Source organism: Giraffa tippelskirchi, chromosome 7, assembly GCF_054371585.1.
Source record: "Giraffa tippelskirchi isolate mGirTip1 chromosome 7, T2T-mGirTip1v1.2.pri, whole genome shotgun sequence".
Classification (NCBI taxonomy): Eukaryota; Metazoa; Chordata; class Mammalia; order Artiodactyla; family Giraffidae; genus Giraffa; species Giraffa tippelskirchi.
Genome location: NC_137281.1, coordinates 93178670 through 93195342, shown reverse-complemented (window position 1 = coordinate 93195342; position 16673 = coordinate 93178670). Strand labels below are relative to the sequence as shown.

Genomic DNA, 16673 nt, shown 5'->3' with positions numbered 1-16673 from the left:
AATTGTAATTATGTGAGGTGATGAATGTATTAATTAATTTTAGTGTGGTAATCATTTCATAATATATACACATATCAAACCTTCCCCTTGTGTATCTTAAATTTACACAATGTTATATGTCAATTATATCTCAATAAAGCTGGAAAAGTGAAAGAGCAGCTATAATGAGGAAGATGGCTAGCAAGTAACAGCAGCTTAAGGAAAAATAAAATCTTTATATGAAATAACAGAAAGCTCGGGAAGTGGCCTCCTAGATGCTATTTTTATTTTCAGCATTTCAGGTTAACACAGATTGAGTTAATGATGTTCTCCTATAGCTCCCAGGCAGCTCAGCAATGGCAGGGCTCAGACTAGCAGAGATGCACTTCATGCAGATTTGGAAAAGATGAGAAGTCAGGCCTGGGGGGTGTGCTGAGTCTCTAATCTGCAGACATAAAGGAAAGCAGTATTATGTCAGGGATTTCCTACTGCACCCTAGACACATGGCAATTTTCACAGGTCTTCTTCTTGTCAGTTTAACCAGTTTGACTCAGCTACCCAATTTCAATGGCTAACAGGCTTTTTTATTAAAGTAACCCCAGAGGTTCAATGATGGAAAATGAGCCGTATTAGAGCAGAGGATCATTTCAGAATCCTGAATTCCATTTCACCCCTGGTGTTTATGTTTTCCAAGGGAGAGATAAAATTGTGTATGTTCAGAAAAAGGAAATTTCTAAAACCCTAATGGGAAAGTTTGAGATGCTTCCTGTTGCAAATGGGTTGCTAAAGACTAAAGAATCAGCTCAAACTGAGGTCCACTTTTTGGTTGACTGGTGATTGCTACTTAGAGATTTATGTCAATCTGTTTAAGTCAATGAAGATTGGTTGAGACATTTTGAAGTTCCAGTTCCACTGTCTTTAGAAACATTTTCTCAATATATGCCTTTTATGGAATTATTTTCTCAACATTATTTAATTATTCAAAAACCTGACTCATGAACGCTTCATGAGTTTCAGCAAGTTGTGTCTGTGCGTGTGTGCGTGCGCACGCATGCTCACATGCATGTGTATATTTTCATGTGTACTCTTTGGACAACTCTCTTAAGTTTTCTGGACAATTGTCTGCATTGGGGTCATATTCTTTGAATCATAAGCTCCAATAGGACTACTCCCAGATCACTGAGTATTGAATTCTATTATCGTATGATGCTTAAAACATAAGCATAATAGAGATGGTGTAAGACAGAGGATTTTCCTGAAAAGGGAATTGGAATTTTTTGGATATTCCTGTCATATTATAATTCATATTATCAATGCACATTGTCATATTTTGTTATTAAATTAAAATAGTATAGGTTTTGTATATCCTTTTTTGCCCTCCCTGCCCCCAAAATGCATTCAAGATAAATGAGATAAAGACAATCAGCCTGATGTGACCTATAAAAACAGAAGTCATAAATGTTTGGTCTTCCTATCAAACTCTTGGCTTTTAGGCAGCATCTCTTTCATGTCAAATGCACTGTCTATTGTGTTTTTATTGACTTGTTTTATTGTAGCAAAAGCATATAACATAAAATTTACCACGTTAACCATTCTTAAGTGTACAGTTTAGTAGGGTTAAGTATATTCCCAATGTTGTGCAAAGGATCTACAGAACTTTTTCATCTTGTAGAACTGAAGTCTATACCCATAAACCAACAACACTACCTTTCCTCTTTTTCTCAGCCCCAAGTAACAACCATTCTACTTTCCATTTCTAAGAATTCAACTACATTAGGTATCTCATGTAAGTGGAATAATACAATACTCATCCTTTTTGTGATCAGCTTATTTCATTTAGCATAATGCTCTCAAAGTTCATCCATGTGGTAGCATCTGACAAGATGGTCTTCGTTTTTAAAGGCTGAATGATATTCCATTGCATGTATATGTCACATTTTGTTTATCCATTCATTCATCAATGGACATTTGAGTTGCTTCTACCTCTTGCCTATTATAAATAGTGCTGCTATGACCATAGGTATGCAGATATCTAGTTGAGGTCCTGACATCAATTCTTTTGCATGCATACCCAGAAGTGGGAATGCTGGATCATACTATAGATGTATTTTGAAATTTTTGAGAAACCACTGTCTGTTTTCCATAGTGGGTGAATCTTTTTACAGTCCTACTAACAGTGCACAAGGGTTCTAGTTTCTCCTCATCCTCATCAACACTTGTTATTTTCTGTTTTTCTGATATTAGACATCCCACTGGGTATGAGTCTTACTGACTTTTGATTAACAGGTTCTGCAACTTCTATTAGGGTCCATTTCAGTATCCTATGCAGAAGGAAATGGCAACCCACTCCAGTATTCTTGCCTAGAGAATCCTGTGGACAGAGGAGCCTGGTGGGCTGCTGTCCATAGGGTCGCACAGAGTTGGGCACGACTGAAGCGACTTAGCATGCATGCATGCATTGGAGAAGGAAATGGCAACCCATTCCAGTGTTCTTGCTTGGAGACAGAGGAGCCTGGTGGGCTGCCGTCTATTGGGTCCGACAGAGTCAGACATGACTGAAGCGACTTAGCAGCAATCTCCTATAATCCTCACTATTGAAATTTCTTGGTTTCTATTTTTTTCACTCAGCCTTCATTTAGCATCGACTTTGTGATAGGGATAAGGGGATACAAAGACTTTTTTAAAAGACACCTTACATGCCATCAGAGAGCTGACAGTCCCATCAGGGACAGACCTGTAAATATATATAGTCATGTATTTACATGTGATAAACATGTTACATGTACATTACATAAGCAATGTGGTAAGTGTCAAAATACATTCAGATACAGTGTTACACGGCAGTATTAAGGAGGGAATACTTAACTGCTTGGGGAGATAACCTCAAGGAAATAGTGGTTGAGCTGATTCTTGAAACATAAGACAGAGAAGGAGAAAGTAAAGGCTTAGGGATTTTGCATGCGCAGAGATACAAAAGAATGGAAGAACACTCAAGTTTAGGAAAGCACGAGTTGTTTCTTCTGGATACGGTCAGAGCATAGCATATGCAGAGAAGTGTGAAAGGCACAAAGGAATGTGACAAAGAAAATGGCAGAGTTGATGCTAAAATGTATGCAGGAGTCAGATATGAAGAGTCTTGTGTGTCATGCTCTGCAAGAGGATGTCACTTCCATGATTAGGGAAGTGACATGGATACAAATTGTAATGGGGCTGGAGGAGGGTTGGGGCGGACAAAAATGAAGATAAGGAGGACACTTCAGAAATTTCAGTTGTCCTCTAAAGTTAAATTAAATAGAGATGTTGATGTTGGACCAGATCCAAAAGATGCTTAATAGTTGAATACATGGGCTCTGATGAGTCTTTTGAAGTGATGCGTAACGGAAGGTGAGGAATCTAGGATGGCTCAGATTTCTGATATTTCTCATATTTCTGAAGGGTGATGGCATTACCTGAGAGGAGAAAATAGGAAGAAGGACAAGCAGGCTGTTGGTGTCTGTCAGGGTGACACTCCAGGAAGATGACAAGGAGATAGAGAGGTAAGAAGCACCTGTGAGATACAGAAAGAAAGATGCTTAAAGATGTAACTGGAAAAATTAGGCTGGAGTCCCAGAATGAGGTCTGAGCCACAATAGCATAGATTTGAAAGTCACCATTGGTAAGTTAGTAAAGCCGTGGGAGGGGATGGCATTATTTAAGCAGACCATGCTGATCAGGAGAAGGTTGAGTACAAAGCTCCAGGGACCCCAGTATTCACAGGGTGAAGACTTTAGAAGAGCCAGAAGAAAAGGGTTTAAGGCTAACCAGAGAAGTGATATAATGGCTGAAAATTGTCCAGTGAATTTGGTAACCAGGTAATTGTTACCTTGGCAAGAGCATGTTCAGTGGATTAAAGTCTTCAGAACTCAGATTGTAGTGACCTGAGGGGGGTGAAAACCGTAAATGCAGAATACTCTTTCAGGGTTTTTGTGAAAAAGAGGAGAGGGTAGGAAAAGTAGCTGGAGAATGAGAAGAAAGTTTTTATTTTTCACATTTTTTGGTTGTTAGTTTTTCTGAGGTGCATATTAGGAACCAGTAAAGAAGAAAAAATTGGCAATGGAAGAGAAGGGGAAAAATGGATGAAGTGAAAAGTTGGATGGATTCAAAAGAATAAGACAGCAGAGTCTTAATAAGAAGAGTCCCTTCTTCTTCAAGAAGGTAAAAAAAAGAAAAAAAGATGTTCTGGGGTACACATCTGTATGTAAGTGGTATCATTCCTATCCTTTATAGCAAGTCTCTTAATTCTCGGCGAAGATAGAAAGTAGATCAACATTTTTCTTCATTATTAAAACAACAACAGAAATACAAATCCTTCTATCTAAATTTCTACTCCTCTTAGTTATTAGAACTCCACTTAAATCTTTTGTAAAAGTCACCTTTGGTTTGTATGATCCAAAAACAAACAAAAGGTTTCTCCTAGGCATTACTCTTTAGGATTTCCCAGCAAAAGAAGGATCCTGAGTTCATTAATGGTGAGGTTACTAAGCAACCACGGCACTATCTAATATCTACCACAGTGGCCCTTCAAAGCTGCTAAACCAGGTAAGTAACAATATGGATAGTATATTCATTAAAGGACAGAGGATGGTATTAGTCCTAGATCCTGTATGGAAAACTAATGAAATTGATGAGTAGATATTTCTTGAAATGAAATCTAGAGTTAACACTTCTCTCACCTACCAGGTTAGAACTCTCTGGTAAGAGCACAAAACTTTGGTTACCACAGTTCAGTTGATTGAACAAGGAGGCCATGAGAGTGGGGTGGCTTTACTTCTGTTGTGGCCCATGTAAGCAAAGCACAATCTCAGCCTATAAATGCCTCCAGGTTAAAAAACTGAAGCCTGAGGACAACCGATCACTAACAGCCAACTTGCTTAAACTATGCCTGATCAAAAATTTCCTTACTTAGTTCCACCCTTTCTCTAAAAGTCTTTCCCTGAGCTCCTGTTTGGAGAAGGAAATGGCAACCCCCTCCAGTATTCTTGCCTGGAAAATCCCATGGACAGAGGAGTGTGGCAGGTTTCTGTCCATGGGGTCGCGAAGAGTCGGACACGACTGAGCGACTTCACTTGAGCTCCTGTTAGTGGAGCACCCCTCACCATTTCTGGTTTGGCACTATTTCAAATATATTTTTGCTCAAATATGCCTCAGTTTATGTGTTAACACCACTCTATGAAAACTATGGACTGAATGAATGAGGGAAAAACTTGGTGAACAATACCTGGATTCGATTTTGCAATTCACACCTATTCATGCAAATGGTTTTCTCTTTCCTCTAAGGGATATCTCACTGCAAAATATACTCTAGTCTGTCTCTTCAGTGAGATGTTCTCTCCCAAGGTAATTGCCTCTACAACACTGCGGTGTCTCTAATGCCTATCATCGGAATCACTCAATATTTATGTTAGGCTTCTGGCAATAATCCCTGCTATCTATTCCCTCTAGAAAGCGCTTCAAACATTCTAATCTATAGGTGCCTTCCTTCAAGATCTGGAGAAAGAGATTTTGGAACATTAACTACCATCTACCTAGAAGAAAATAACTGGCTTTTCAAAGGTGTGTGTGTGTGTGTGTGTGTGTGTGTGTGTGTGTGTGTGTGTGTGTAGCACACAATTCTGGTACATTTTGAACAGGCATCAGACTGTGTTACTACATTCGCTCTTCATCTGAATAAAGACTGTAGATCTGAGATACAATCTGTGAGAGTCAAATTTCCACCCATAAAGCAGAGCTACCTTGAAAAACACATTTCACTGAAATTTTATTCTAAGTGAATATTCAGAACTAAACTTGCAAATTAAGAAATTGATTTTATTGAACAGTGCCGAAACACAGACCATGAATTCTGGCTTCGGCTTCAAAACTTTGGGGAGCTTATTCTTCACCAGCAATGAAACTCAGACAGCAATGGATGACTTCCTTCTGGCCGATCTGGCCTGAAACATGATGGAATCTCAGTTCAGCTCTGTTGAAACCCAAACGTGTGCAGAACTACACCCAGTCTCCAACTTCTGAAAGCGGAGTCTGCATGGGGGATGGATTCACAGTTCCCTTCTGGATTTAGAAGGTGAAGAACAGGGACAGTGGTATTAACTCTATTGAACATAGTCGATGATACAGTCACTTCGATTCTTTGAGGTTCTTTGTCTTTTTGTACTTGTAAACATGAAATTTGCGTAAAAATTTGTGAGTGTATTATAAAGTGTAAGATGTTGATCTGAAAAAAAAAGAAATTGATTTTAATACAGTAAAATCAATTTCACCATAGTTCCAAGAAACTTGGAAAATAGAACTTCACACCTGGCAAACTTGGCCATAAAAATGCACTAAGGTATTTCATTCTTCTCATCAATCATAACTTTTGATCAAAAGTGAATGCCTTACCAGAAAAACAAATGACCCAATCAAAAATGGATAGAAGACCTAAACAGACATTTCTCCAAAGAAGACATATAGATGGCTAATAAACACATGGAAAGATGTTCAACATTGCTCACTATTAGAGAAATGCAAATCAAAACTATAATGAAGTATCACCTCACATCAATCAGAATGTCCATCATCAAAAAAAATCCACAAATAACAAATGCTGGAGAGGGTATGGAGAAAAGGTAACCCTCCTGCATTGCTGGTGGGAATGTGAATTGATACAGCCACTATAGAGAACAGTAGAGAGATTCCTTTGAAAAATAAAAATAAAATTATCATATGACCCAACAGTCCCATTATTGGGCATATACTTTGAGGAAACCATAATTGAAGAATACACATGTACCCCAATGTTCATGGCAGCACTATTTACAATAGCTAGGACATGGAAGTAACCTAGATGTCCATCGACAGGTGAATAGATAAGGATGTGGTACATACATACAATGGAATATTACTCAGTCATGAAAAGGAACACATTTGAGTCAGTTCTAATGAGGTGGATGAAACTAGAGCCTGTTATACACAGTGAATTAGGTCAGAAAGAGGGAAACAAATATCATATATTAATGCATATATATGGACTCTAGAAAGATGGTACTGATGGACCTACATGCAGAGCAGCAGTGGAGACACAGACCTGCAGACACAGTGAGGGAAGGAAAGGGTGGAATGAATTGAGAAAGCACCATTGAAACATATACATTACTATATGTAAAACAAATAGTGGGAATTTGCTGTATGACACAGGGAGCTCAAACTCAGGGCTCTGTGACAACCTAGAGGAGTGAGATAGAGTGGGACATGAGAGGGAGGTTCAAGAGGAAGGGGACATATGTATAAGTACAGATGATTCATGTTGATGTATGACAGAAACCAACATAATATTATAAAGCAATTATCCTCCAATTAAAAATAAATTTTAAAATGTAAATGCCTTTGTGATCTACAGATTTGTTTGTTTACCTCTGTCAGAGACTAAGCTGTTCATAAAATTTAATGTGCTCATGTGGATCCATATTGGCTAACTAAAAAAAAAAAAAAGGCATGGATTTGAGGACTTTTCTGCCCTGTTTAAGCACAAAAATTATCCTAAACTGAAAGATGTTTTGTGTTCCTTTACTCCCCTCTGCTGGTAAGTTCTAATATAGTGCTTAACTATTGAAAAGTTGATAGAAAATGTTCGCTGTGTTCTTAAAACCATTAGAGAAAATAATGTTGAAACTCATGGAAAAAAATTGCAATTCTTTCAGTGTGATTTATTAAACATTATTTTCTAGAATAAATCATTGGCCTCAGTTCAGTCACTCAGTCATGTTCAATTCTTTGTGACGCCATGGACTGCAGCACACCAGCCTTCCCTATTCATCACCAACTCCCGGAGGTTGCTCAAACTCATGTCTATCGAGTCGGTGATGCCAGCTAACCATCTCATCCTCTGTTATCCCCTTCTCCTCCTGCCTTCAATCTTTTCCAGCATCAGGGTCTTTTTCAGTGAATCAGTTCTTCTCATCAGGTGGCCAAGTACTAGAGTTTCAGCTTCAGCATCAGTTCTTCCAGTGAATATTCAGAACTGATTTTCTTTAGGATTGACTGGTTTGATCTCCTTGCATTCCAAGTGACTCTCAAGAGCCTTCTCCAACACCACAGTTCAAAAGCATCAATTCTTCGGCTCTCATTGGCCTATATAATTTGTTTCTAGAGTCCATATATGGTTTTCCCCCATACTTATATTTAATACATGGTCAAGAGAATGGAGGACTTCCCAGGTGTCTCAGTGGTAAAGAATCTGCCAGCTAATGGAGAAACCACAGGAGAAACGAGTTCAATCCCTGGGTTAGGAAGATCCCCTGGAGTAGGAAATGGCAACCACTCCAGTATTCTTGCCTGGAAAGTCCTATGAACAGAGGAACCAGGAGGGCTACAGTCCGTGGGATCACAGAATTGGACATGACTGAGCAACTGTGCAAGCATGTCCCCAAGAGAATAGAGCCACATGGAATAATAGAAAAAGGGCATTTAGCCATAAGACTGAGTGCATTTACAAACTGAAATAGTACCATATCTTGTTTGTATAAGCCATTTAGTTTACAAAACTTCCTCGCATCGGTCTCATTTATTTCTTCCAACAGTAGCATTTGATAGATATGCACATTCTAAAATATAGAACTTATTCTTCCTAAAAAGCAAAAAGGATCACTGGGTTGGCTACAGGTAAAATTCTGAAATAGATTCAAATACTTGGCACCTCTAACTGTTCTTTTTTTTTTTTTTTTTTGCCATTTTCTCTATAAAGTCCTCTTTCTCTTCCTTGGGTGATGCACTATCTAATATTATCAAGGTCTAATATTATCAGGAGGGAGGGGATATGTGTATAACCATGGCTGATTCATGTTGAGGTTTGACAGAAAACAACAAAATTCTGTAAATCAATTATCCTTCCATAAAAAATAAATAAATTTAAAAAACAAAACAAAATCCATGAACAATAAAGACTGGAGAGGATGTGAAGAAATGGGCACTCTTCTGCACTGTTGGTGGGAATGTAAATTGATACAGACACTATGGAGAACAATATGGAGATTCTTTAAGATACTAGGAATAAAGCTACCACATGTTAGCTGCTCAGTCATGTCTGACTCTTTGCGACCCCATGGACTGTAACCTGCCAGGCTCCTCTGTCCATGGAATTTCCTAGGCAAGAATCCTGGAGTGGGTTGTCATTTCCTTCTCCAGAGGATTTTCCTGACCCAGGGATTGAACTCCGGTCTCCTGCATTGCAGGCAGACACTTTACCATCTGAGCCACCAGGGAAGCCATATGACCCAGCAATTCCACTTCTGGGCATATATCCTGAGAATGCCACAATTCAAAAAGACACATGCAGCCCAGTGTTCATTGCAACACTATTTACAATAGCCAGGACATGGAAGCAACCTAATTGTCCATCAGCAGACGAATGGATAAAGAAGTTGTGGTACATATATACAATGGAATATTGTTGTTGTTCAGTCACTAGGTCGTGTCCAACTCTTTGCAACCTCATGAACTGCCGCATGCCAGGCTTCCCTGTCCTTTACTATCTCCCTGAGTTTGCTCAAATTCATGTCCATTGATTCAGTGATGCTATCTAACCATGTCATCCTCTGCCACCCTCTTCTCCTTTTGCCTTCAACCTTTCCCAGCATCAGGTCTTTTCCAATGAATCATCTCTTCGCATCAGGTGGCCAAAGTATTGGAGCTTCAGCTTCAGCTTTGGTCCTTCCAATGAATATTCAGGGTTAGGTATAGTGAGGTGGATGAACCTAGAGCCTGTTGTACAGAGTGAAGTAAGTCAGAAAGAGAAGAACAAATATTGTATACTAACGCAAGTGTGTGTGCCCTTAGCCGCTCAGTCGTGTCTGACTCTTTGTGACCCCATGGAATGTAGCCTGCCGGGCTCCTCTGTCCTTGGGGATTCACCAGGCAAGATCACTGGAGTGGGTTGCCATGCCCTCCTCCAGGGGATCTTCCTAATCCAGGGATTGAACCCAGGTTTCCCACATTGCAGGTGAATTCTTTACCATCTGAGCCACCAGGGAATAGAATTTAGAAAAATAGTACAGATGAACCTGTGTACATGGAAGGAATGGAGATACAGATGTAAAGAACAGACCTATGGACTCAGCAGGGGAAGGAGAGAGTGGGACGAATTGAGAAAGTAGCAGCTACATATATACTATCATGTGTAAAACAGATAGCTAGTGGGAAGCTGCTGTATAACACAGGAAGCCCAGCCACATGTTCTGTGATGACTTAGAGGGATAGGATGGGAGAGGGCAGGGAGGCTCAAGAGGGAGGGAATATATATATAATTATGGATGATTTGCACTGTTGTATGGCAGAAACCAACACACCACTGTAAAGCAATTATTCTCCAGTTAAAAAACAAAATTTTTAAAAAGTACCAAAAAAAAGGCTGTTCTCAAGTTTACCGGCATTCCCTGCAGAAAAGGTGCTACAGTCCAGTTGTGTGTATATCAGACTGAGCATGTATTCTGGAGCCAGGCAGATACAGACTGGAATCTTAGCTCTGCCATCTAACAGTTTAGGACCTTGTACAGTTTTCTTAACCTTTCTAAGCCTCATTTTTGTCGTTAGTAAAACAGTAATAGTACCTATTTCTGAGGGCTGCTATGAGGATTAATGCCTGACATGTTGCATATAATAAATTCTAGTTCCTTCTGCCTCTTTGCTTTGTGGAACTTCTCCGATGGCAGAGCAATTAAGTTTTGCCAAAGGTTAGACAGGAACACCATTGATCATTTCAGTTATGAGGTTGTGAAGGTGAGTAAGCTCTTTACGAGGAATTTTTCTTAAGAAACATTTCCTAGAAATATTTACCAACCAGGCCCCATAGCTGCTTCACCCAGAATTTCTGTAGGTATCATGGATCCTCTTCTGAATGTGAGAGATCCACAGAGCTTCATGTTTGCTTCTGTACACTCTTTCCGGGCTGCAAGGCTACTATATACAGTGAACAACTGCTTCTACTTGTTACAATATTGCTTCCATTTTAAGTTTTTGGTTTTTTGGCCATGAGGCACACGGGATTTTAGCTCCCCAACCAGGGGTCGAACCCACACTCCCTGCATACCACTTCTGCTTGGAGCAGTGCAGAGGGACAGATCCATGTAGGGCCGACCCTGCTGCATGGATAGTGGAAGAACAGGTCATGAATTTAGGCTGGTCAGCATCATAGACCCAGGGGGTCAGCTGCCCGATATCCTTGAGAAACCACTAGCACTCCTTTAACCATCATCCTGGTCTCAAATGTGTGAAGATGTCTCACCCACTGGTCCTGTGATCTATCACCCACTCTTGTCTCACCTTTCACCTTCAGGGAAAGTTCCAAAGCCATAAGAGCTCCCCAGTACATTGAGTTCCATAGAGACAGAATCCTGTGGACACTGAAGGTGGTTCAATGAATTTAACACTACTGGCAAGGGTTAAGAAAATATACTAGTTTTAATTCTGGCCATAAAAATGTACTGAGGTAGTTCATTCTTCTCATCTCCAATAAATTTTGATCAAAAGTCAAGGCATTTGGATTTTAATGCCTCATATATTCTGTGGATTATAGTAATGTACTTTACTGCCATGGCCTTTTCAATTTTCTGGAATTTGCTTGACTCAGTCTGGAGCTGTTTATAGCATTCTCTGTTTATAGCATTATTGACCTCTCTGCACGAGGCACACAAAAGACATAGATAAACACACTAAACTCTTCCAGGGACACTTGCAAAGGGGAAGTCTCACACCAGCTCTGCCAGTCTAACAGTGAAATGGGGATGCTGTCCTTTCCCGCTGTGTTCAGCATTTGGGAATGAACGCCTTTGCTCTAAGGAGTAGGGAGAAAGGATCACATTCAAAAGATCCCGGAGAAGAATTCTACACACAGTATGGCACACAAGGTAAAACTTCTCCTATGGTTTGGCATTTCCTCCAACTGTCAGAATTCCCCAACAGTTGAGACTTCTGAGTTTGTACCAGCTACAAATACCTGTAATACTTTTTAACAGTTAACATTTATTGAGGTTTCCAGTGCACTGGGCAAGATACTAATAATTTCATGAGTCATGTAAGTCTTAAAAGAGGTGGATACTCTAATAATTTCCACTATAGGTGAGGAATTTGGGGCTCAGACAAGTTAGGTAACTTTTCCATAATTACATGGTAGAGCTGGAATTCAACCTCTGGTCACCTGACTTCACTCTCTCTGAAGGGTATTCTCAATGGGCTCACATGAATACAGTGGACGCTCCTCAAACACCAACCACCAAGCGCTTGGAAATAAGGAGAGAAAAAATAATTTGCCAGTCAAATACAGGAAGAGCAGCCTTACTCCCTCCTCTTATTGGAAAGTCTCAGTGCACAATGGTGTATTAAAAGCCCCTAGAGTTCCTATGGTAAAGAAACTGGTACATTTGTTTGATAGGAGACCTTTTTAACATTCTAAACAACTAGAGATATGGAGTCTGTGCCCACAGATGTGTTGGCCTATAGGACCTCTGCCTTCCTCTCCTCCCAAATCCAGAGTCTTTCAGTTTTCATCCTCCAGGTGCTTTGTTGCTTTTGTTTGTCTGATTATCCTATTCTATAAGAGTGGGAGGGAAAGCTCTTCTTGCTAATAGGAATCCTTATTCAATAATTCAAAAAGCATTCATTGAGATCTTTAGTCAAAGTTCAGGGCTACATTTTATGGAAAGTGAACATGAACCTGGCCCCTGCCCTCTCAAGGGAATTTAGACCTGGAGGAGGACAGGGATGCATGCAATTAGCTGCTCCCACCAAGGACTCTAGAGTTGCCTCTCTGAACCCTCAGGGAAGGTTTTGTGGGAGAAATCACCTTTGTGCGGGCTGATGAGTGTCATCTTCCTTCAGATCAATTCAGTTCAGTTCAGTTCAGTTCAGTCGCTCAGTCGTGTCTGACTCTTTGTGACCCCATGAACTGCAGCACGCCAGGCCTCCCTGTCCATCACCAACTCCCTGAGTCTACCCAAACCCATGTCCATCGAGTGGGTGATGCCATCCATCCATCTCATCCTCTGTCATCCCCTTCTCCTCCTGCCCTCAATCTTTCCCAGCATCAGGGTCTTTTCCAATGAGTCAGCTCTTCGCATCAAGTGGCCAAAGTATTGGAGTTTCAGCTTCAACATCAGTCCTTCCAATGAACATCCAGGACTGATCTCCTTTAGGATGGACTGGTTGGATCTCCAAGGGACTCTCAAGAGTCTTCTCCAATACTACAGTTCAAAAGCATCAATTCTTCGGCGCTCAGCTTTCTTTATAGTCCAACTCTTACATTCATACATGACCACTGGAAAAACCATAGCCTTGACTAGATCAATTACAGCTCCATTTAATTTTCAAAATGGCAATGACTATACTTTTTAATGATTGTCAGGTAACATCTGTATTAATTTCCAAAATCACTGCTGATGGTGATTGCAGCCATGAAATTAAAAGACGCTTACTCCTTGGAAGGAAGGTTATGGCCAACCTAGATAGCATATTTAAAAGCAGAGACATTACTTTGCCAACAAAAGTCCATCTAGTCAAGGCTATGGTTTTTCCAGTGGTCATGTATGGATGTGAGAGTTGGACAGTGAAGAAAGCTGAGCGCAGAAGAATTGATGCTTTTGAACTGTGGTGTTGGAGAAGACTCTTGAGAGTCCCTTGGACTGCAAGGAGATCCAATCAATCCATCCTAAAGGAGATCCATCCTGGGTGTTCATTGGAAGGACTGAAATTGAAGCTGAAACTCCAATACTTTGGCCACCTCAGGCGAAGAGTTAACTCATTGTAAAAGACCCTGGTGCTGGGAAGGATTGGGGGCAGGAGGAGAAGGGGACGACAGAGGATGAGATGGTTGGATGGCATCACCAACTCGATGGACATGGGTTTGGGTAGACTCCGGGAGTTGCTGATGGACAGAGAGGCCTGGCGTGCTGCAATTCATGGGGTTGCAAAGAGTCGGACACGACTGAGCGACTCAACTGAACTGATCTTAAAGAAGTAGCACAAACTGGGTGCCTTCAAACAACAGAAATTTATTTCCCACAATTCTGGAAACTAGAAGTCAAGGTTGGTGGGGCAGTGCTCCCTCTGAAAACTAGGGGAGAACAGTCCCTTACCTCTTCCTAGCTTCTGGTGGGGGCCACCAATCTTTGGTGTTTCTGGGCATGCAGATTCAGCACTTCAATTGCTTTCTCCATCATCACACAGCATTCTTACCCCACATGACTGTACCTCTCCTCTTATTATAAGTATAACAGTTATATTGGATTAAGGGATCACCCTACTTTGGTATGACCTTGTTTTAACTAATAATGTCACATTTCGACATGCTGGGGGTTAAGACATCAACATATCTTTTGGAGGGACACAATTCAACCCTCAACAATATACCTGTTATAAATATTCAAGTGCACCCATTATATCCACTATAAATATTTAAATATTATCACTTCTGTAAAAAGTGGTAATAGCAGAAAAACACAAAGATGAATGTAAAAGTCACTTGGCTATGTTACCCAGATGTAACTACTGTTAACATCATTCCATTTTTCTTTTCATATACACATATAAAGCACAATAATCATACTATTCATATAACTTTGTGACTTGCTTTTTCTCAAATAATATCTTGAACACCCTCCAAATCAATAAATTTATATTATCCGTGTGTGTGTATGCGTGTTAGTTGCTCAGTTGTGTCCAACTCTTTGCGACCCCATGGATTGTAGCCCACCAGGCTCCTTTGTCCATGAGATTCTCCAGGCAAGAGTACTGGAGTGGGTTGCCATTTCCTTCTCCATGTAATGGCGCTCAATAACTTACCAAGCCTGTATTGTGGTTGAAGGCACTATTAAACTGTCCACTTTGTAGTTTTGTGAAAGACGGGAAAATTCTTAAGCTTTTCTGTACTTATAGTTTTTATTTAATCATTTTGGCTTATCATTGTCTTTTTCCATTCCATTTTTCCTACCTTCCCTCACACCACTGCAAAAAAACTAGCTTGAATTTCTTGCTCTAGAACAGAACAGAAATTTGCATGTGTCTCTTCCGCTCTCGAGTCTCAGACGGCTATTATTCTGTTTGAAACCTTTTGTCTGTCATTTCAGAGTTGTCACAAGTCCTTGACTATTCATTTGGAGATCAGAACACCTCATAAGGCAACCTCAAAAGGCAAGAGAAAACCCTGTGACCTGAGACTAAAAGACCTAAAATTGAGTAGTCAGATGATAACATTTACTCTCTATTCTATCTGCATAATATAAAATACAACAAAACATTTTGTTTGGTTTTCCCACCTAATAACCCACGGTAAGAAACATTTATGAGTTCAGACCATTGTCCTTTGAGCCTAGTTCAGAGTTTCTTAAACTTTAGTGTACAGACAACTCATCTGGAAACCTTATAAAAAGGCAAATTCTGATTCAGTAGATCTGGAGCGAGGCCTGAGTTACTTCTTTTCTAACTTTTCCATGTTGACAGCAGTGGTGCTGATTCATGGACCGCATTTTGATAGCAAGGCTTTAGCTGAGAGCACTGATTAGGGAAAGCATCTACCCTATGCTTTAAGTTGGATTGCCTGAATAACAGGCACTGAGAAGATTGTGAGCAGGAGGCTTACTGGGGCAAACTCTTGGAACAGCAACAGCAAAGGAGTTTGGAAAGCAGGACTGGACAGATGGAAAGGCTGAGTTGTGATACAGTTGCCACATAGGCCTCAGCTCATCCTATAAGACTTTCTAGGGTTGGGAGGCCCTTCAGTTGTCCTGAACTGAGGTAAGGGACAGGTCTACGTCCCCCCAGATGGACCAGTAATGGCACACAGACTGCCCCCAGGAGGAGGTGTCATCTGAGGTGAGGCAGCTCCCTTCTGTGAGAGCAATCCTCCGTCCTCAGAGGGACTTGGCTGTGAGCTGTCTGTAGCCAATATTCCTGTAAGCAAAGAAGAGCAAGCACCTCAGCCTTGGAGGACGATGTAGGTAAAGCATCGTTGTGCCAGTATTCTGGTGAGAACTCCAGTGACCTGAGAAAATCACTATATTATTTTCTGGTAGTCAGGCTTAATTTTAGACCTCTCCCCAAATGTTTTGGTTTTATTAATCAATGAAATCGTGTCTGTGCAATGTGCCAGGCCTTGAAGGCAATGATTTCAAGGCCTCACTTTGGCTTTACAGAGAATATCTCCAGATCTGATTTGGAAGGCTATCCAAGTCACCTTCTCCCAAGCGGGGGTGCAAGAAGAAAATGTAGGGAAGAACTTTGGGAGATACTTGAGTAATTTCACAGAAAAGAGAGCTAAGTGAGATAGCTAAAGAAAAAGATGTATGCTGCCTAGTGGTGCTAACTATAAGCAAAGTCTAGGGAATTCCCTTGCCGTCTAGTGGTTAGGACTCTAGGGACCTGGGGGTTCAATCCCTGATCAGGGAATTAAGATCCCCACAAACTGTGGGGCACAGACAAAATTAAAAATAAATAGATAAAAATAAAGGCAAAGTCTACTGATCCAGTCAAGGTTCTCTATGGGGCATTCAGTAGTAGTGTCTTGCTACTTCTAGAGGTAGGTGTGGGAGTTTGCTGAAGTGAGATAAAATGTCTAGGGATGAGTAGCCATATGGAAAAAGATAAAGCTTGATCCATCCTTTATTCTACAGTGGATGAATTCCAAATGAATC

At 40.5% G+C, this 16673-nt stretch overlaps 1 protein-coding gene across 1 annotated transcript in view; it reads left to right on the top strand.

Moving 5' to 3' along the window:
* The window catches only part of ARHGAP11A (Rho GTPase activating protein 11A), a 130356-nt gene that overhangs the window by 87582 nt on the left and 26101 nt on the right, over nt 1-16673 (top strand). The gene's annotated exons all lie outside the window — the stretch shown is intronic.